Source organism: Equus asinus, chromosome 3, assembly GCF_041296235.1.
Source record: "Equus asinus isolate D_3611 breed Donkey chromosome 3, EquAss-T2T_v2, whole genome shotgun sequence".
Lineage (NCBI taxonomy): Eukaryota > Metazoa > Chordata > Mammalia > Perissodactyla > Equidae > Equus > Equus asinus.
The window spans coordinates 39,406,215-39,429,108 of NC_091792.1; positions in this window are offsets into that span (position 1 = coordinate 39,406,215).

Here is a 22,894-nt window from a genome sequence, read left to right on the forward strand (position 1 = left end):
ATCTTCCGACAGGTGATGGAGACAGACACTAAAGCTAATAAGCAAGCAAATTAATTAATATGTGGAAAGGTGGTAAATGCTAACGAGAATGAGGAGAGCAGGTAGAGCCTGCCAAAGGAGACGTGCAAGCTAGAATCTTAAAGAGAGTGGTCAGCAAAGGCCTCGCTCAGAATGTGAGTCTTGAGCAAAGACTTAAAGGAAGTGAGGGAGGACAGTGCTCTAGGCAGACAGCTCCTGAGTGGCCAGTTTGAAGGCCCTGAGGTTTTCAAGGAACGGCAAGGAAGCCAACATGACTATAGCAGAATGCATGATGGGAGAGCAATCAAAAAGGGGAGGAGGTGGGTCCCAGGTTATGGAGGGCCCCAGGTCATGGGTGTTGTAGGCTTTGTGAGAACTTTGGCTGCATTAATAAGGTCACATAACCTCAAAGGGCCTTGTTGTTTTTCCTTTGCATGGGTCCTTCCACCCTTTCTACCTTTTTTAACTTATCATTTTAACTTTTTTCTTTTTTGCTGGAGTGATGATGTTTGTTTACTATGTAAGGGACTTAGCAAATAGCTTCTAACAACATGGTTTCTGTACAGTGTCCCTTCCAGATAATCAGGAGTTCAGGGCTCCATGGGAGCCTGGACTAGAGCTTGGGGACAATATTTCATGGCAGAATCTTCCAGAATGTCAGGGTCACTGGCCAAAGTTAGACTCGCAAGAGGTGGGTTGTCATGTCCAAGTGAATGTGGGGAGAAAGCCTACAAGGAACCAAAGCTGAAGAATCAGGGGCCACGGGGCACTGGTGGACAGGGAGGAGAGCAGCTGGAGGCAGATGCAGCCTGGGGCGTCCTGGGGTTCTGGACACTACAGGAAGGGGTGTGTCCTGAGAGCTAAGTGAGGGTACAGACTGGATGCAAGAGTAAAGATCCAAATATGTGAGTGCAGCATCAGTTTGCATTGGACCCCATCCAAAGAGGGAGAATTACTGCAAAATGGACCCCATAATGAGTCTGGTCTTTTTCAATCAATAATGTAGCGGGGTGGGGGGAGGAGGGCTGGAGCACAAGGCACTTGTGGAAGGGGAGGTTTCACTGTCCTAGAGAAATGGCTCATCTCTCCCCAGAATAACAGGGTGGGACTGGAACATGGCCAGGAGGCTGCAGCCCAGAGCTTTGAGGTTGACTGTTCTTAGGTTTTCTCTTTTCTTCTTTCTTTTTTTTGTTTCTTGTTCACTTGTCTGTGTGCGTTGGTGGTTGTCTGTATTTTTTTCTTGGTGTATTTTCCTTATTTTTGAAGTCAATTTACTTTTGAAAATCCTGTCTTGTCTGGGTTGTGTGAAAGGGAACAAAGGAAACGGACTGCGGCTTTGTCAGTGTTGGACCCAAGAAAGAGAGGTCCTTTGGGGCCAGGAGTGGTGACGACAGGGCCTCCCTAGGGGACTCAGTCTCCAAGGGTGGAAAACAGCATGCTTTGCTCACACAACAACCTTCTGCCACCAGGAGATCCCTCTTCTGGGCTTCCATCTGCCCAAACCTTGGAGGGCTTCCGTGTCCTTCTTCAAGCTCAGGCGGTTCCCTGGGACAGAACCCTGTTTTGAAATATATGTTTTATTATTATTCAGATATGGCAGGACCCACAGATCAGTAAACAACTGCCATTGAAAAGATAGTTTGCTGTATGCACAGATCCCAAGAGGAGGGAGCATGCCACACAACGGAGGGGAGCCACACGGGGGAACACCAGGGTCCCCAGGCAGAGGAGGAGAGGGAGCCTGTGGCGAGAGCCTTTATTGCAGTTTCCATAGGAAAGAAGAGGTGAGGCAGGGTAAGTGGGCTTAGGATTGGCTGGTTTGAGTAATGTCAGCAGGTTCTGGGGCATGGGGTCTGCCCCTAGTTGCCTGGTACCTAGCCCTGGTGTATTAGGACATGTGGTTAGTGGCCTGGAGTGTGGGAGCCTGATATAGGAGGTGGTTGGGGCTGTGGGCTCTGGAGTGGTTGGTTTGTACATGAAAGACATGCTTATTGGCTGGGTGAGTTGTTTACTATCTCTAGGAATTAGCTGGCCCTGGGAGTGGCAGCGTCTCTAGGTCAGCAAGGCCCCGAGGTGTCAAAGCATCAAAAATACAGAATAAAAAGGCATGACTGGGGGCGGCCCAGTGGTGTAGTGGTTAAGTTTGCACATTGTGCTTTGGTGGCCTGGGGTTCACAGGTTTAGGTCCCAGATGCAGACCTTCGCACCACTCATCAACCATGCTGTGGTGACGTCCCACATACAAAATAGTGGACGATTGGCATAGATGTTAGCTCAGCGACAAGCTTCCTCAAGCAAAAAGAGGAAGATTGGCAACAGATGTTAGCTCAGGGACAATCTTCCTCACACACACACAAAAGGCATGGTTAATACAGTCCTGGAGGCAGCTTAGCACAGGGAGGAGGAGCACTGGCCTTGGAGTCAGGAGCCACTAACATGGCATTTAACCCTTCCTTCTTTCTCCTGAGTAATAAAGCAGCTGCAGATCAGCACAAGGACCCCTTGTATCATGAATATTCTATTATCTTCATCTAAACCAAATCAATGACCATCCAAACTGACCTGAGAAAGAAAGGGCTGAGGAAATGGAGACCAGGTAGAAAGCCAGAGGAACCCATCCTCGCATCACACTGGACGGGCGGGATGATACAATGAGAGATGAACAGTAACGTCAGAATTTAGGTAATTGAGGCAAGAAAATAAGGGATAACATGAAGGTTGGTGAGGTGAGGTGTTTCAGGAGTCAAGTGTCCCACATCGGTCCCTTCCAATCCACCTTTTACATGACCAGCCAGGCCAAGCCCAGGTAGACAGCCAGGATGAGATGGAAAGGAAGAGACAGCTGTGAGAGTCTTTGCATAGAAGAAACACAAAGTGCTCGGAAATTAATTGGACTAATTCTCACTAAAGTGATAGTGACTTGTTATATATTTCCTTCCAGAAGTACTTTTATTTAGAAAGAAGACACCAAGAAAGAAAAAGAGAAAGATCAAAAGAAAAAGTCAATGCCTAGCCTAGCAATATTTTCCAGGCTCAAGCACTACTCCATCAAAAACTGAGTTGACGATTACATAATATTGGGAAACTGCTACATATTCTCTTTCTTGGAGGTTCATCCATTAACATCAGCACCTTCACAGCTCAGAGAAGACTCAGGGTAAGAGAACCTGTTTGGCCTTGTTTAATCCAGAATTTCCCAACTGATTTCATCATGAAACCCTTTCCCCCTCCAGGTAGAAACTAGTACCACTCAAGCTCTACTTCAGACCCAGGCAGAGCTACTGCACAGGGTCAGAATCCAGGAGAGCCCGAGTCAAGGGTGAGAGAGTCAAATCCAGTGCAAGGCAGCATGTGACATTAGGGAGGTGCCACCTGTTCCAGCCAAGGGTAAAGGTTGAAGTCCAGGGGCAGCAGCTGGGTATGGGAGACAGGAATGGGTCACAGGACCTAGACCATGAGGTACATTTTGGTGGTTTGCTCATAGTCTGAAACGGGTTTTACTGTGCCAGTCCCACGGGTGGCATCCTTGGCCCTGTCTTAAAAATACCACACGGGCTTGCAGACTGGTGCCTCTCAAGGCGGACCATAAAGCCATTCCCATATATAATCACGTATTCAGTTAGATGCCCACAGCCACCAAAAATAGTGAGAAAGAACTGAGTAATGACTGCTCCAACATCACTGTTCATAGATAAGGGACTATTACACTATTTTCAATCATACAGACAACGAGGGAGCTAATCTGTTACATGGGCTAGAGCCACCCTGTTCATTAGAGTAAGAGACGATCCTCCTGGATGAAATAAGCCTGTATGGACCCATTCTCCCTACCGCATTCCCAAGGGAGGATGAGTTATCTAACTGGCCAGTAAAGGTCACATTGTCTCCGATGCAGAATTTGGGTGGCACAGACCCGTCAGGATGAGAAAATGTGTCATCAGGTGCATGCACAGTGTTCACTATCACAGAGAAAGTGGATGAACGAGTCCCACAGATTTCCCGATAACAGGGACTAACGTTTATTGAACGCCCACCTTGTGACGAGCGCTGGGCTAAGCACTTTACCCGGATTATCTCATTTAATCCTCACAGCAGCTCCATGAAGCTCGGAAGGTTAAGCGACTTGCCCCGGGTCAGGGTAGCTTAAGGGCTGGAACCCACCTTCAGCTCTGGCAGTGGATCTCCAGAGCCCATGCTCAAACACTGAGTTCTTGCTGTCCCCTCGCTGGGCCCACTGACACTCTCCTTGTCTCACGGCCTTTGCCATGCCCTCCCTCCCCTCCCCATGCAGGGTCCTCTCCCCACGCAGCGTCCTCTCCCCACAGCACTAGCCCATCTCTTTGTGCTGATGGTTAAGTCCTTAAACCAGCACTGCCCAATGGATCTAACACCCAGTGGGCTATAAGTGAGCTGAGATTTGGTGCCCCATCCTGAGGGACAGTAGGCTGGGACCTGAGGTAGCCAGACACCTTGAGCTGGTAGTTCTGGGCATCAACTGTTAAGCTACTGTCTCCAGGCTCCAAAGCCACCCTTTATACTCTGCTTGGAGATGCTGCAGCTGGGAAGCTACAAATATGTTTCTCCTTTTACAAATGACTCCCTAGATAGTTCTAACTACAAGGAGAGGGAGCCTGGGAGGCCAGAGGAGGAAGGGAGGACTTGCTCCTCCCTGTTTGCTGGCTGTTCTGTCAGCGATGACCTAGCATTGCCTCTGTGCCCCTGCCGCAGCAGTGGGTTCCAGTTTCCAGCTTTTGTCCACCCTCCCAGAACCTGTCTCACTGCCCCACAGAAGGACCAGCAGCTGCCAGGCAGTGCCCCTCCCTGGGAGTGGATTCTCAGCTTCCTGGCTCCCTCGTCCAAGCACCTAAGATACCAGGAGCCGCTCTTCAGCAACCCTCCGCAGAGGACTGCTCCAAGCCCTCCAGGACCCTCTTCCAAGCTCCAGGTCGGATAACCTCACCTTCTCTTTTCCCCAGCCTAGAGATGGCAGCGGCAATTCCCCCATCTGGGTTACTCTGTCAGTTCTGACGCCTGTTTCACCAATTCCCTGTATTCAACTCTCTCTGTTACAATTACCAGAGCAGTTTCTGATTTCCTGAACTGGACCCTGGTTAACACACCTGGTTATCGCATCATCCCCTCCCAACATCATTTTCTATGTGTGTCAGAATTTTTGGAAGCACTGCCCCCCATCCGCCAACACGAGCCCAGGAAAGGCAGCCGATAGACAATAGAGTCAGAGTTCATTTACTAATATACACACCCAAGAAAATAATTCCAAAATCGGAGTTGAAAGGGGTGCTCATGAACACTTCATTGTTCTGGACACATGCCTGAGTCCTCCTGGGACTGGACACACGGACCAACCATGATTGTCATTACCTCTGAGTCACAGGCGTTCCTGAATGGCAGGGGGTGTCTTCTCTTTCCTGCTCCAAAGTTAAGCTGTTATGACACAGGAAGGTTTAAGTTCAGACTACTTTAAATATTAAAAGCAAAAAGTCTGGGATTGCAGCCTTTAGTCAGCTTATCTTTTTCTATTAATCAATCACCCAGTATTTATCAGGTGCCAGTAGATGCCCACCCCAGAAGACGTGCACTTGCAAATGAGTGCGGAAGGTCGCCGCTAGACATGCATTTGTTTCCTTTTACAGCCCAACTGGGCTTTCAGTGACTGCTCAATAGGCACTTTTCATAATTTCCCATTGTTGTTGGGCTATTTTTATCCTTCCTGTATGAATCAAAACGTGACGCACTGTCCCACTGTTAAAATCCTTATTCTGGCAAAGCCATTATTATTATTTGATATCTTCAAAAAAAATTTTATGGCTTGTTCCCCCACCTCAAAGTAAAATTTAGGTGATCTCATCACTAAGTACCTTGTGCTGAACGGACAGAAGCAAATGACATCAGTCAGTAGAGAATTTACAAAAGCAGCAACTTGAAAAGCCAGGTCAGCCCGCATGCCCGTGACCTGGGCTTCTTTTAGAAGGGAGGTGCTGACATGCTTTTAATTCCAGACTTGGGCCAGAATTGGCTAGTTCTGTGCAGGAAACCTAGAGACCAGCATTCCAGATGGCATGATTAGAAATTAATCATGTAGGGCCAAATGTGTCCTAAATAATGGCAATCTAATAATAACAGTAACACAGCAATTCTTCAATATAGCTCGAAATTCTCTACTCATATTAATCCACTGTCATGGACTGAATCATATCCCCCTAAAATTCATGTGTTGAAGCCCTAATGCCCAGGACCTCAGAATGTGACTGTGTTTGGCGATAGGGTCTTTAAGGGGTGATTAAGTTAAAATGGGGTAATTAGGGTGGGCCCTAGGCCAATCTGACTGGCATCCTTATTAGAAGAGATTAGCACACATTGAGAGAGAGAGAGAAAGAGAGAGATAGAGACCAGACATCTGCACACAGAGAGACAACCGTGTGAACACAGGAGAGGGAGGCCACCTGCAAGGCAAGGAGAGAGGTCTTTGAAAAACCAACCACGCCCGTGCCTTGATCTCTCAGTCTTCTTGTCTCCAGAACTGAGAGAAAATTAATTTCTCTTATTTAAGCCCGTCAGTCTGTGGTACTTTGTTGTGACGGCCCCAGCAGACCAATATACCCGTGAACTTTCAAGAGACTCCCTAACATGGAGGAGAGTTTACTCAGCTACAAATCTTTCCCCTGTTTTTCAGTTGAGTAAATGTGGGGCAGGAAAAGACTGGGGGGCTTTGCCTGGGTCTCTCCATTCACCCCTGGATGGATGGGACTTAACCCAATCCCCTCCTTTGTCTGCTGGCCACAGCTCTGTTCTCCAGCCTAAGTGACTGAATGGGAAAACCAGTATTAAGCAGATATTTTCAAAGAGCAATCAACCTTAGATTGTACATTATTAATGTGGAATAGAGCCTACACAGAAAATTAAAATACGCATATATTTCAAAACCCAATATTAGCCATTAACGTCAACCTGTTCAAACACTTTAGACTTCATCAACCCCTGCTGGTTTCCATTGAGGAAAATCTCAGCAGTGTTATGAATTCATCTATTGTCTTTAACTATTCATAATATCTTGGGGTTGGGAAAGCCCAAACTTCTCTTTGATAGAAACATTTTAAAGTTTATATTTATTCTTATGGGGGAAATGGAACTTCTATATACTTTACATGTTTAAATTGCAAATGTTAAATTGACATTTTGTAAGATGGATCTGACATGCAAAATCATTGGTGTAGTCTTTCACAATCCTCTATTTGGAAGAGAGGAAGATATGTTTTCCTAGGTAAGCCAACTAGAACCCACTAAAACATTATCTTAAAATTATAGTGCCAGAAGGGATCTTATAGATCATCCAGAGTCTCACAGATTTCTTTATCTTTTTTTTCCATTTTTGGTAGTAGACCTCTGTTTTTAAAAACTACCTTTTTGGGCAAGTGTGATGTATAAAAAAGCTAAAAGCTGGGCTTCTCTGATTGAAGTGGGCATGGAAGATCTTGAACCTGGCCCACTCAGCCTTCTTCTTGCCCCTTGACCCTGGGACTACAAGGAAAACAGCATGAAAATCACAGGCTTATTCCAATCCTTTCATCTTACAGATTTGGAAACTGAGGCCCACATGAAAAACATTGCCATGGCCAAGGCTGAGCATTTGATAATGACAGAGCCAGGCCCGGAACCCAGGTCTCCTGATTCCTGGTCCATAAACTTCGCTCACATCACATTGTGTTGCTCACACTGGCTATTTTCTTGCTTGACAATGTGGGTCCCAGAACAGCGTCAATGCTTCTATCAGTTACAGCTGTCACTGCAAGGAACATGCCTGTGTGTCGAGACACACATGTCAGCATCAGTTACATTAAGCAAATCTCTTAAGTGCCCAGAATTCGTAGGCAGATTTTCAGACTTCAGGTCTGAAACCCTGAGGTTAAGGATATTTGCCTGATGAAATATTCCCAGATTCTAAGGCAGTGGTTCTCCAACGTTAGTGTGCCTTTAGCATTACCTGGGAGATTTGTTAAAAATACAGATGCCAGGAACTCTGATTCAGTAGGCTTAGGGTATGACCCCAGAATCTGTATTTTAACAATGATCCCAAGTGCCTCTGAGGAAGTGGTCCCCAGACCATGCTTTGAGATAGATAACCTTAATTTTTCTTTGTCGCTAAAGCCTTTCTCAGATGACTAAAGTTTTTCAAATTTCAGGAACCACAAACTTTTAAATAAATTTTCAATCTAATAAGCACATTGTTCCTGCCTCCCCAGATTCAGAGCATCGCACCCCAGAGACATCTTGCTCTCACAGTGGCATCCTGACCAACTCTGCAGCAACTGGGCATCAGCTCAGGTGGTCACACTGGCAGAAGCAACAGGAACAGAAGTAATGAAGAAAACTCTGTTTTCATGCAAATGGTTTCCATAGAAAATTAAACAACCAACAAAGACATACAAAAAGGTATTGTATATAACAACAACAACAAAAAAGTCTCTTAAGGGATAGCTCATCTAAATTTGAAAGTAGCACTAGCTTTCAAAGGCCATGTGTTCAAATAGTATGGAGGTCAGTGCAAGGAGATGGGAAGCCATCAAAGGTTAAGAATCCAGGGTAAAGATCAGATCTCGCATCAAAAAATCCTCGTGTTGAGTTGTACCAAAACCAGATGTTTTTACTGGTAATTATTATGATGATAATTCATTTAACTAGGAATAAAATAGGGCATGATTGTTTACTGCTGCCTGCTTCCCCAGACATGCAGAGAAATGAGAAGAAAAATCTCAGAGGTTTTACTCTTGGCTAGATGGAATAATTTTCTCAATTAACCAGGAATAAACGTAGCAACAAAATAATTTGCCTTTACATTATACAATGGTTGTAAATAGGCTTCTTACACTTCCTTGCATGGGAAAGTCAAGGTGGAGACAGGCTGCCAAGGAATTAAAAACATCTTGAGTTTGGTTTCCATCTGAAAAGACACAGTCCTTAGAAACCTACTCACGTTGTCAGCCTTGGCATGAGCCTTTCAAATGCTATTCTTGGTTTCTCTCCTCTGTACTGAACCCATTCCAAGGCCACGAGATTGTGGGTTGAACTGTGGTAAGATGAAAGATGCTTCTGGGTGCTTAGGAGAAGCTCAGAGGGACACAGGGGAGAGCAGAGCGCATATCTGAGAGGACGTAGACAGTACTGCTGGTTTTTAGGTGAATCCTTAATATAAACTAGGAATTGATGGTGGTCAATGAACATTCTCATGATCATGGCAAAACACACCATCAGTAAGGGAGCAACTGGACTGTCACTGTGTCAGGCTGATGGAGCCCAGGAAGCGGGCACAGCAGCATGTGACACCCTCACACACATCCCAGAAGAAAAACTATTTCTAACTGTCAAATTTACATGAAATCAGCCAGATATTATGCAAGATAGACCACCTTGCAACAAATAAGCCACAGCCATATTTCTTCAATAACCGGGCAGAAACTGATTTTTTTTTCCCCTTAATGATGATTTTTAAATAGAGAAACTATGAACACTTTTCTCCAAATAAAATTTCTTTTTATGATTATAAATAAAAATCCTTTTTCCCACCCCGTAGTTATATCTCTTTTACGCCCTCTCTCATTCTCTGCTACCACTACCTCTTGCTTGACCTCACCCAAAATTTCTGGAAGAGACTGGACAGGAGATGTTCGAATCTCCAGGTTAGGAGATGTGACCGTGTCCCAATACGTGATGACGTTCGTGTTCAGGACCAAGGACAGAGGTCCAAGTGCGGATGCTGCCACTTCTCCTAATCCCCTTCCTCTCCCCACCCCATATTTTAGTCATACCACACCTATGAGCAGAGGAATGTACACCATGTGGTTCAGATTAGAAGCCAAAATAGAGCTGAATTACCATATAAGAAAAGATGCTTTCTCCACCGAAGTCCCTTTTCTATCAGTCAACAAACTCCTCCAAGGTCAGGGATGGGACGTGTAAAATTCAAAGTGTTTATTTACTACTTCCTTGGGGGAGTCTCCCCTGCTGATAGTTCGGTATGTGGCAGTTGTAGATTTTGGGGAGGGGATGGCCGAGTACCTTTGTTTGAGCTCCACAGTGGCTGCTGCGTGCTCCCCCTGGGTCCTCATCCCACTGCAGGGCCAGCTCCGCCCTGCCTCACTGTGTTTCCAAGATTATCATGGTCTTTTAGAGAAGCTCTGTCTGAGGCATAAGGACTCAAAACAAAACCCTATTGGCCAAATCTGGGTCCACCAATATACTGGAGTCAGAGATTCAACTCTGAAGAAGCCATAAGTGGTGGGAAACTAGCTTCTTTTTGCACTTTCTGGAGTAAGGTCAGAGCACATGCATCTCCTGGAATGATGTGCTTTTGCAAGATAGAACAGAAGGTGCAGAGGATATAAATATCCTACAATTCTGTTAAATACCTTTCTTTATAGAGATAAAAGTTAGGAAACGGGATTAATTGCTGCAATATGAAGAAAGTAGAAGCTAATTAAAAATGAACATTTTAGCATACTATCAAAGGGTTTGGGCTCCCTTTTAAGGTGCCCTTCACAAACAGAAAGAGGTTACAGCATGGCAGAATTATTCCTTTCCTGATTTAGTCACCATGTGTTTCTCTCTCTCTCTCTTTCTCTCTCTCTCTCACACACACACACGAACCCATATACCTCAGTACACTTAGAATATTGAGATCAGAGGAGAAAGTTAAAAGATGGCAGATCCTAGCTAACCCCAGCTTACTACATCCATTGTCTCCATTTTCAGGGTTAAATGAAAGATGAGGGAGTTCAAATGAATCTAGAACCTACATCAAACCTAACAAGACTTCCATGTACCAAGGGTCATATTCCAGGTCTTGACAGTGTCAGACAAGGCCAACAGCAAACAGTTACCACCTAGTAGCATGTGGGGGATCGTGGCCCATTTGGAGATGCTAAGACAAGAGAGAGACAGTCACGGCAGCCTGGAGAGTTACTCCAGCTGGCTGGGCACAGCCTTACCCCGAACCTGTCCAAAGTTACCATTTACTCCTTGGAAAATGATATGCACTGGCCATTTATTATGCACCAACACCCAGGTTATAGCAAGAAATAAGAATGGAGATAAATGAGAAAGGAGCCAGACATGGACAACATTGTGCCAGGATCATTTTTATTATTATTTTAATAAAGAAAACACTAATTCGAATAACAAAGCAAAAAACATTCTTACAAACAAAGCCCATATTGTACGGCTATTTTAATCATTGGCAATAAAAATTGACCCATTATTTTTTGTCACTGCAGAATTCTCCTCTGTGATATCTAATTGCCCTTAAACTTACTTCTCTGCATTCCCAGGCAACTTTATTCACTGGCCCATTGAGTCTGTCCTATTGGATAAATAATTTGGCCTCTTGGGTTGAGAAACATTGACTTTCATTTGCCTCCCAAACAGAAAACATCCCTCACGTTTTTCTTATCCCCTTCCCCTAAGTCTTTCACAAATCCCAATTTCAATCTCCCACTTTGGTTCTCCTCGCTGAAAAGATTACCCTCCAGCTAAACAAGACATTACCCGGTCTGCTTGGGGGAAGTTGTCAGTTCTTTGCTTTTTCCAAGACTTATTAATTTGGGCAGGACCTTAGGAAAAGGGAGAAGGGACTGGGGCCAGGAATGAATATGCTCTGAGCTGTGGTGGGTCTAGAGAAGGAACCTGGCACTTGCTTTGTTTAAACCTCTGCTATTTCCACCCTGCAGAGGGTCTGTCTACCCTTGCTAAATCAACCATACTAAACAGAGCTGGATTCTTAGCAACACAATGCTTGCATCTGGGTATCTTTGTGCATGATGAGCAATCTTGCTATCTATTCCCCCAGGTACTTGGTGCATAACATTAGTGGGATTTCAATATTGTCATGAAAAACTGTGGTCTTCTGGAAATGCTTATGTAGGTATCCCCTCCAAATGGATTTTGGTTACTCCCTACAGAAGAGATGGATTTCCTCCCCTAGGATTTGCTTTGAGTAATTTCTCTCAAGCTCTTTCCTTAAGAACCCATCTCCTAGGGATGGGGTCAATCAAAGCCCAATCATACTTTTTCTTTCCAAAGGAAGATATTCCCCTTGGGCCACTGAGGCACAACTAACAGGTTTATTTTACAGAAGGAAGTCTGTTTCAGATGATCAGTCATTTTTTCTCAAAGATACAAAGCTATTTTCAGCCACCCGAGAAGTGTCATAAATATATATACACATGTATATATATAAAGTTTAAAAAGCAGGTCAGGAGGGGGCCTCTAACACCTCCTAAGATAGCCCAGTGCTACTGCCGAGGGGAGAACCGCAGAGGAGCAAAGGTGATCTTTCCCTCAGACAAAGCCCGATTCTGACCACTCACGAAATCCATTTCCCTAAAGCCCCAGAATTCCCATGTGTGCCTTCACCTTTGTTGCCTGTCCTTTGAGACCCTCTCTCCTTCACCGGCAACCTCCCTTCACATGGAGACGGAAATAAATCGCCATCTTGGGAGAAATGATTTTCAGCTACGACAGCTAAGTCCACAAATGATTTTCAGTTGAGTGGAAGCTCTTCCCAGTCCCAAAGGGAATTAAATAAGGACCTGTGGAAAAATTAAAATCCTGGATGGCAGCTGTGGGGGCTGAAATGAACCAGCCTATTACCCAGCGCCTCTCTGACGGTGAGGGTTAATTTATCCCAGGGAATCCAATCACTTCTTATAAAACCAGCGCAGGTTTCATTTAGTTTGATGAGGCATATTGCAAGATTTCAGAAAATCAATTTTACTGAGAGCCACATGAAGCCCCAGGGAATATAACACCACATGTACCTCACATAAGTTTTTGTTATTACTCAGAGGATCACTGGGGAAATTATATACTTAGCCCAACAAAGGGTAATGGCTACGTTCGTTGTCTTGGGCAGCTCCCACCCTGCTTACCTCTGTGAAACAACAAATAAAAATGGTTGGGCTCCAAACTGTACTTACCTAACCTCTGCAGAGCCAGAGGCATGATAGGACTGAGCAAAAGTAACTTGATATGCCAAAGATGCTAACCACACACAGGATGGTATATGACTAACTCACGCTAAAACCTAACAGGCGTCATGGATACTGCCTATTTCGACCAAGGCCCTATTCTGATGGAGCCCTCTAATTTGAATTCTCAGATTAGTATTTGCAGAGGAAGCCACAATGGGCTCAAAATTGCTTTCACCCGATCTGCCAGGTTAATATTTCCGGAGAGGTATATTTCTTAGTAAGAAACTTTTCCACTGCGGCTAAGGAACATTCCTGTCTATACTCCTCTGGTCTCTTGGAAACTTTTGTATACAAGGCAATAAACCAAGCTAGCTTTTTATGGGGTCCCCAACTTGAAGTTAGTGACAGGGAGTGAATACCCTAGCCAATTTTTGCGATATTTTCCTTCTCCAAAGGCCATTCAAATGGATAGCAGAGGGTATGAAGAGTATGTGTGTTGGGGGAGGGGGGTGATGCTCCAATCATAGTGGATCCCACAAATACTAAAGCTGCTCTTATTTATCTTTGGTCTATGACTGTGCTGTTCCATATGGCAGCAATTATCCCCATGTGGCTATTTAAATCTAGATTACTTAAAATTAAGTAAAATTAAAAATTCAGTTCTTCAGTTACGCTAGCCACATTTCAAATGCTTAATAGCCATATGTGGTTAGTGACTACTGTATTGGATAGCAGAGACAGAACATTTCCACCATCACAGAAAAGTCTATTGGATGTTGCTGGGGAGCCATTCAGTCTGGGGACTTGGCAGCTATTACACAGGGCTGAGAGATTAGTTCAGGCTGAGTCATTGCCCATCTACCCCAAGTGTCCTCATTCCCAAGATCCTCTTTCACCAGCATAAATTGGGGCTGTACATGACCTCTTTATGGTCTTTAGGTCAGAGAAACTCTCTTCCATCAGACCAGAACCAGCCTCATGAAAAACTCAGAACTGGGTTTGGAAATTAAGAAATAAGGATGAAGAATGTAAGCTGTAGGACAAAGCTGGTATTTGGGAAGCTGGAAAAAAGGTTTTTGTCAGTTGAATGGATGCCCTGTACTCAGAAGAAATTTCCCCACCATTAAGCGAGGAATTGTATTCCCCCTAAATCCATATGTGGAAGTCCTAACCCCTAGTATCTCAGAAGGTGACTATATTTGGAGAGGGGATCTTGAAAGAGGTAAAGTAAAATGAAGCCACTAGGGCAAAGACCAGTATGACTGGTGTCCTGATAAGAAGAGAAAATTAGGACACTGACACGCACAGAGAGAAGACCATGAGAAGACACAGAGAGAAGATGGCCCTCAACAAGCCAAGGAGCAAGGCCTCGGAAGAAACCAGCCCTGCCAATACCTAGATCTCAGACTTCTGGGCTCCAGAACTGTGAGAAAATACCTTCCTATTGTTCAAACCAATAAGGCTGTGGTACTTCATTGTGGCAGCCCCAGCAAACTAATACACCTACCAGGCAGATTCTTCACAGAGCAAACCAGACGCCTATGCAACACAGACCGTCTGGATTTCTTCAATTCAAGCTGGAGATTTTTTGAAGATACATTGCCCATCATCACAGTTTTTACCTCAAGCCTAACAAAGCACCTGTTTTCACAGAGGGTTGTTGTTCTGTGTCTTTGCCTTTAGGAAAATTCAGTCTTTGATGCCACTCACAGAACCAGTGGGGCAACTGGAACAGCAGGAAGTGATGGACAAATTACCCACAAGAAAGGGCAGATTTCAGGAGAGGGTTTAAAAAATCATTTTGCCTCCACTGATATTATTCTGTGACATCCATTACCAATTTTTTTACGTCAAGTCTAAATTAGATTGTGTGTTTGTTTATACACATTGAACAGAGATATATACATACACGATATATAGATTTAGCAGCTGTTCTTATTGTCTCTCCTCTTCGAGGTATTTAACAAAAATTAATTAATGGTACATGCAACTTACCATATGTTCAACGTGACGTGCAACAACTCACAAGGAATGTGATGCAAATTTTAAAGCAAAGTGAAATTCTAATGCTAATATTTTTTGCTTGATAGGATTCCTAGAGCAATCGCTGGTCAACTACCGAATGGAGATCTGAATCTCTAGTTAAAAGAAGGGCTTAATATTATCCAATTACTGATCTGTAGAGCCTAACTGTTATCGGGAATAGAAATTTTAATCTTAACCTTTTTTGCTATTTTTTTCTGGCAGCCTTGCAATATTGCTTTAAAAAAAAAACTTTCTGCCATATTGAGCAAAAGCCATATCATTAAAGTAACAATTTAAAACAAAACATTTGTATGACATTTTAGAATTACAAGATGCTTTGAGAGCCAAATTTTCACCTGATGCCCATCACATTTTAAGGTTCAGTTATTAGCCCCATTTTGCAGATAGGAAAACTAAGTATCAGAAAGGTTAAGCGACCTTCCAAAACTTTCACGGCTAGTCAACAGGGAGCCAAGCCAAAATTTAAACCTGGGATTTCAACCGATTTCTCACAATGTCTCCAAAGGCCCTGTTCCTTCCACCACAACACATCACAAACTACAGCCAACCCACCATGAAAGAATGTTAAAACGGTGCTGCTCTGTGAAGCTGCCCCCCTGCCCTTCATTAGTGCTGTTGATAGTGGTTCTTCTGCCTGAGAAGGTGGCTGCAAGGACAGATGGGCAAGTCCAGCAGGACACATGAGGTGACCTAACACCATCTCTGTGGAGTCCAGAGCCTGCCCACTGTGTATCGGCCCCAGCAGCTCCTGCCTCATGCCACCAACCTTTTCCTTATGAATGAGATGGGGCCAGGGATAAGGGATCTAGAATGCGGAACAGGCTGCTAGAAGCCATGGGTAGGAACAGAGAGGCAAAGGTGAGAAAAGCAGAGATTAACTTCCTCCTCCTGCATCCCCTGCAGTCTTTACCACCTGCCCAGCCCACCTAGCATTAACAATAACGTGTCTTTCACAAGGATCACCCACCCTACACTGGGGAAAATCACAGAGGTGTTCTGGAGCAGGGTCCATGATGTAGTAGGAGCCTGTTACGCCCTCAGCCCCCTACTGAAGAATGCTCTTCTAAAGCACAGCATTTTTCTGTCCATCACTTTCTACTTTGATTTAGTGGATCAGTTGTGCTACTTGGGCCACAACTGATTATACCCAGGACTGGTCACCTCTGAGGTGATTTGGCACAGACTCAGCCCAACAGAAGTGCCATGTATTGGATGATGATACACTGACCCAACCAGACATCTCTCTTGGAGAATAGAAATGGTGGCTGTGTGGCTTGAACTGCCCCAAATGACTCAGCTTCTCCACTTTCTAGTCCTGACTGTGCTAGGCCCAGAATGTCTGTGGTTAAAGAGGAAAAGATGTCCTATTCCCTGTTCCCTATTCCCTTTCCCTGTATCCTGGAAGTAAGCCCCCATCACCCAACGAGGTCCGGGTAAGTCCCTTCTTGGCAACCTTAAATAACCCACTTGATGGAGAACAATTCCACTCTCTTCGAGCTAAGTCCCAGGGACCCAGATAGAAATGTGAGACACACAAAAATCACGTCACCAGCTCATCAGAGGGACACTGGCTCAAACCCCAATTGTTAAGGTACTCTTTCTCACGTTTTATTTTCTGCTTCCTGCATCGTTGGACTAAGAAAAAAAGGTACTGAATATTCTCCCCAAAAGACTCCCACGGAAAGTAGCTGAAAACTGTCAGAACAGATAAAGCAGAGATTATTGCTTTCTTTAAGGTCTGTTGCCTGATTTCCCTTAGGGCTCCTGCTGTGGACAGTGGGGATCTGCCTAGGAGTCAGGCGTGTGTTAATTTGCATGATTGTGTTAACTAACCATCAGCCACTCCATCCCAGGCCCTGTATAACCTAAATTAATCCAATAGGAGCAGGTGGTTTAATTTGTACATTATTCATATTTGCTAATAAACAAGCAATTTGGGTTTTAGCTGGAATTTTCTCCTGGGGACAGAGCCAAGGATCTCTGCTGAGGATCTGGCCTGGGGAAATTCATACTGTGTGTTCCTCTCATTTCAGACACCAACACTGACCTACCCTTCAAGCTTTTCATACTGAGAAAATAAGGTTGGAATTCTCCTGCACACTCCACACTATTTTTCAGGATCCCTCCTGATTGGAGAAGTAAACAGCCCTGTTTAACCCACGTTACAGTTCAGGTTCACCTTTGTTGCCAGCAGGACTGGCTGGGCCTCCCCTGTAGGAAATGGCCTTCCACTGCTCTGAAACCCGAGCCCTGGCGTCCTGCCTCTCAGATGGGGTTTCTGCCTGGGTCTAATTCTTCTTGGATTCTTTCTGGCTATCTGCCCACTTTGTCCTTTTTTTTTTTTCCTGAACTAGGGGCTGTCTGCTCTGACCCTGCTAGCCCCTCTTGTTGAGACCAATATCTCATTGTGAACTCAGTCCAGGAGCTACTAGATGACCACTATCCTTGAAAAGGGATCCATGGAGTCCCTACCACTGCATTTGCTCATCTGTTGAGTACAACAACAATAACAGTACTAATAACAATAGCTAGCATTTATCATGCTATTTCTGCGTGTCAGGAATTTTGCAGAACTTAATGCCAATGTTCACACAATTGGATAGTTGAGGAAACAGGCTCAGAAAAGTTAAGTGTCTTTCCCAAAGTCACACAGCAAGTAGAGAAGAGCTGGAATTTAGCCGAGGTCTATCTGGACTCGAGGCCCACCTTAATAACCATGTTCTTGTTGACTCTGCCTCCCATCCCTGTTTGATCGTTGTCCAGTGCTGCCTCTTGACCTCGTTTCAGGACAGGGAGAACAGGCATGGTTGGCTGGGTTAGTTTGGGTGTTCAGGAACAGAGTTGGGCAGTGGGAGGTTCCCAAATGTACTACAGCTGTGGGGAGGCCAAGGGTAAATACTCTATGCAGTCAGAGAGAGGCCTAAGTGCCAAAACTAGAGAAGCACGTTGATTGGCCGGAATATATTAGAGACTTTCCCCACTCTCATGTGAAAAGGGTATAAGCATCCAGTGAGATCCATAGCTATACTCATAGGGATGGTACCCAAAGTGAGTTCCCTAAGTGGCCTGTGATGGCTATTGAGTTGGAGGGTCTGGTTGTCTGATGCCAACTCAAAAGACAATAATGTCATGTTTCCAGGTTATTGTCACATCCACCTCAAATGAACTGTCATCAAATGTGATGGTTGATGCACTTGAGGGGAGAATTTCTGGGAAATCACTTAGCTTTCAGAAAAGTTTGCATGATCCAATTGCTAATAAATGTAGTGAGGTTTTGGGGTGTTATAAACCTCCCCTACCCACAAATCACTTATTATCCACCAAAAGGAACCTAAGAGTTGTGTGTGACCAAGTTGGATTGGGTCACTTCTCAATGCATTTCCTTTGCATCACCTTATGCTCAGTCCCTGAGCTCTAACACCTTCACTTTTGACATACTCCTAAGAGGAAAGAGACCAGCTCCACCCAGTGCAGCTCCATGAACTACCCTTCTTTCTCAATACTTCTTCTCTAAAAGAACATGGAGCCTCCATTTTGCAATACTCCCCAGCCCTGCTCTTCACCAGCATTCCTGGGGGCCAGCAATAGGCTGTTGACCCTGAGGAAAAGCCAGTGATAAGGAGAAAAAGGGAAGGAGCTCTTCTAGACTGAACATTCATGTCCCCTGAAAATTCATATGTTGAAACCCTAACCCCCAAAGTGATGGTATTAGGAGATGGGGCCTTTGGGGATAACTAGGCCATGAGCACAGGGCCCTGGTCCGAGGAGATTAGCACCCTTATCAGAAGAGACAGAGAGAGCTCTCACTTACTCTCTCTCTGCCATGTGAGGACACAGAGAGAAGGAAGCTGTCTGCAAGACAGGAAGAGAGTCCTCACTACAAACCAGATTGGCCAGCACCTTGATTTTGGGCTTCCCAGCCTTCGCAACTGTGAGAAAATAAATTTCTGTTGTTTAAGCCACTCAGTCTATGCTATTTTGCTATGGCAGCCCAAGCAGACCGAGATCTGCAGACAGGAGCAGGAGAAGGAGAGAATCCAGTACTCAGCATTAATCAAAATGTCCAGTCTATTCATGAGAAGGTGAAGTTCTGCTTGTCCCACCTTTTCCTAACAACTTCTTCAGGCAATTCCTGCCATATTATAGGCAGAAGCAGTGGCTGCATTCGTTGGGTGACTTGAAGGACTCTGAGAGTGCCTCCTGCTACACATGTCTCTGTGCCACAGAGCCAGGGCTACCTGCCCCTTACCTGGCTGGGAATTCTCCCTGTGGAACTTGCTAACAGGTCTGGAGAAAAGAAGGCCCCTGGGATACTGACCTTCTTTGTTGTTATGGGGATTCTCACTCTGCTTCTCTTTGGCTAAAAGCACTTTTCTTTGGCGTAATTCAAGCGAGGTGGGAGCTGGTTGGCTGCCACCTTGACAAGATCACCAAGGTCTTCAGATCTCAAGGCTCAGGAGCTCAATTTTGTGAGTTCATTGAAGTTCTGGATGATTGGTTCAGGCTAATCAAACTCATGAGACTGGCTGACAGCTGCTGAGTAAATTTTTTCCTAGAGTGGAAAGTATTTTTGAAAAATCAAATTACTAACTCAAGGCAAGGTCATAGAGCAGAGCATGGGAGGATTTTTAATGATCGGTGTCATCAAGTTCTAATGACCCTCTGCCCTAATGAGCGGCACCCACCAAATGAGCTGGAAGACCCCCAGAGCCAGTCAAGTCACCCACCCCTCCGGACAGGACCAGAGACAAATGGTAACTCTTTAACTCATTCTTTATTTTTATTTTTGTTAATATCCCAAGTAGAGCAACTACTCATTTCTATTATTAATGTGGCACTGTTTCCATGATTACCGTTTGTCTCAGAAAAATTGCATTCAGATTGCATCTTTGCGATGAGTCTGGGGATGCTCTCTAAGCTTATCTGCAGAACACTTGATGGCTAACCACATCTACAGGATGGTGAGTCTTTGGGGCTTCAATTTCAGATGATGGCATTTCCAGACCCTGCCCCCATCCTCTTCTCTTTGGGTTTCAGTATTGAAACTATAAAGTTTAATGAATAAGAGATCTACACGAAAAAAAACAACAATTTTGGAGAGATTCTGGTTGGGCTTGAGGTAGGTTTATCTGACTTCCTCTCATTCAAATTTGGAACTGGGACCCAGAGTCTCTCATTGGGTAGGGTTGGGTCTTATGCTAATGGGTCCTGCAAAACTACAGTTGGAGTGGCCACTTTCTACCTTGGCAGAGAGAAGAGAACGAAGCAGACATGGAGAGATGGAGAAGTAAGAATCCTAGCAGACTCCTTACAGACAAATGGTCACCTCCTCTGGTGCAACTGTATGAACAGCCCCTGGGTGAGGGGATGCAAGTGTGACTTCTTTTGTGGGTGTTTCTGTTCTGGTTTCAGGGTCACAACAGCAGACTGTGATACCTGCTCTTGGAGACTATGCATTATCTATCTCTCTCCACTTAATTTCCTTCTTTTCTCGAATTAGTTTCTGGTAGATTTCTTTTTCTTGCCATCAGTGGGCCTTGATCAGAACATCTTGGAATTCTTCAAGGCCTCTCCTGTGAGTAGATGAGGAAGGCATCAAACTGGTTAGTTGACACATTAAATAAGCATCAGATACAGGTAGGGAGATTTACAAGAAAGTAAAGTCATCTAAAGGACTAGGTAGGAATTGGGAGCCAGCAAGAAGAGATCTGGAGTGAGGGAGCCCATTGGAGGAGACCATGTGAGTTTCAGAAACAGCACTCAAGTTAAAATTTACGTAACGCATAACACACCTGGATACCAGTCAGGTCTACAGGAAATGACTGTCATTAAGGGGACTGAAAGTACCAACTATTTTATCCTCAAAGCCTGGCAATTCCAGAAAAAATAGGCATTTTGGAGCCTGAACTATTTAGACTGGCCCACAGCGCTGATCACATTTTCTGTCTAATTGCTCAGCTCCCCACTTCACGGTACCCGTGTAGATTGCTCTGAGATGTTTAAGCTTCCATAATTTTGCCACTCCCGTATTGAACGAGAGCAGAGCAATTCCTTTTTCAGTCCAGTCATCCTTTCCTGTAAATGCCTGTCTATTCTCTGAAAGTGTAAGTGGATTGAGGGATTTTTGCCCCACCATAGCTCCAAGGAAAACTCAATATTTGTTATTCTTAGAGCTTAATGCCTGCTCATGGTGATTTTAATGCTGCTTTTTAAAACTGCTGTGGTATTTTAATAATACAACATTCTTTCTGATATTGTTGAAACATTACATTATTCAATGTATCCAATTGCAATACATTTTTCTCTGCCCTGGTGGTGCATGATTACTGTGTACTCTTCATAGAAGTATAATTTGGGGAGCAATTTTCTGGCAAACCACTGAAGGTGTTGCATTATAAATGTGAGGTGATGTGCCGCTCTGCTCACGGGACTGCATTACAAGGCCCTCCGAGAGCCTTTTTTCAGGGTAAACACCGTTTCAGCACAATGGTCCCAATGAGACCCACGCCTCCCACCTCGCTCACCTCAGACATCCTCACTCTGCCTCAGGAGTCTGACTTACAAATGCAGCTTCTGATGCCTAAGATGTACTGCCATGGACAGCGCCCTGGCTGACTGACGTGGTCACATTCTTCCTGAAGCCATTTTGTCCTTAGAGTTGGATTTCTCCTTGGTGAGGTCACATCGGTCATTTCCTTCAACTGGATTTGGCTTTCTCTAATATAAAACTCGCACACTGGTGGTCAACAGATAGCCTCGGACCCACAACTGTGGAGTTTTAATTCTTTTTTAACTTTAAAATTTGAAAACCATTTTTTAAATGGTTGTACAAATTTAAAACTCAGGAGTTTTCCCATAAAAATCAGGACTTCCAGATTATCTTAGCAATCCGTGTGGCACTAAGTCAAGGTTTTTCTCTTTCATGAGGTCATGCTCTCCCGAGTTCACCATAGACCTTGTTATGCCCTACTAACCAACTCTGGAAGATTCACTGAGTTATTGTGCCTGACTATGTTTGTAGGCATTTGAGACTGCAACCCTGCTTTCATAGACATGGTAGGCAGAATTCTAACATGCTCCCCCTAGATTCTTGCTACCTTGTGTACACAGCCCTCCCCTTAAATAATCCCCTCCCCTTGAGTGTGAACGAGACCTGTGAATACAATGGTAAATCCCTCTCTGATTTTTGGCAATGAGATTTTGCTGATGTAATTAAGGTCCCTAATCAGTTGACTCTGAAGTAATCAAAAGGGAGATTATTCTAGGTGAGCCTGACCTAATCAGATGAACCTTTAAAAGAGACAAGAAGCATCAGCAGATGCTCTCCTGCTGGCTTTGAAGAAGTAAGCTGCTGTGCTGTAAAAGGGCCACATGGCTAGTACCTGAGGGTAGCCTCTAGAGGAGCAACCCCCAGCCCAGAGCCAGCAAGAAAACGGGCATCACAGTCCTACAAGTGCAAAGGACTAAATTCTGCCAGTAACCTGAATGTGTTCAAAAGCAGACCCTGAGCCTCAGATGAGATCTCAACCCCAGTGGACATTCTGACTTCAGGTGGTGAGACCCTGAGCGGAGGATTCAGGTAACCTGTCCTGGACTTCCAACCCACAAAAACTGCGAGATAATACGTTTGTGTTGCTGCAAGCCATTAACTCTGTAGCAGCTCGTTATGCAGCAAAAGAAAACAAATACAATGGCTTGTCTGTTGGATCATGTGCTTTCAAAGCTGTACTCATATCCCTAACAAAACCGGAATCATGTCAACTGCTTTCACCTAAGACCAAGAAACACATTAGAGAGAATGGTCTAGTACCTCACGTGAGATAATAAAATTTTATATATATATATAT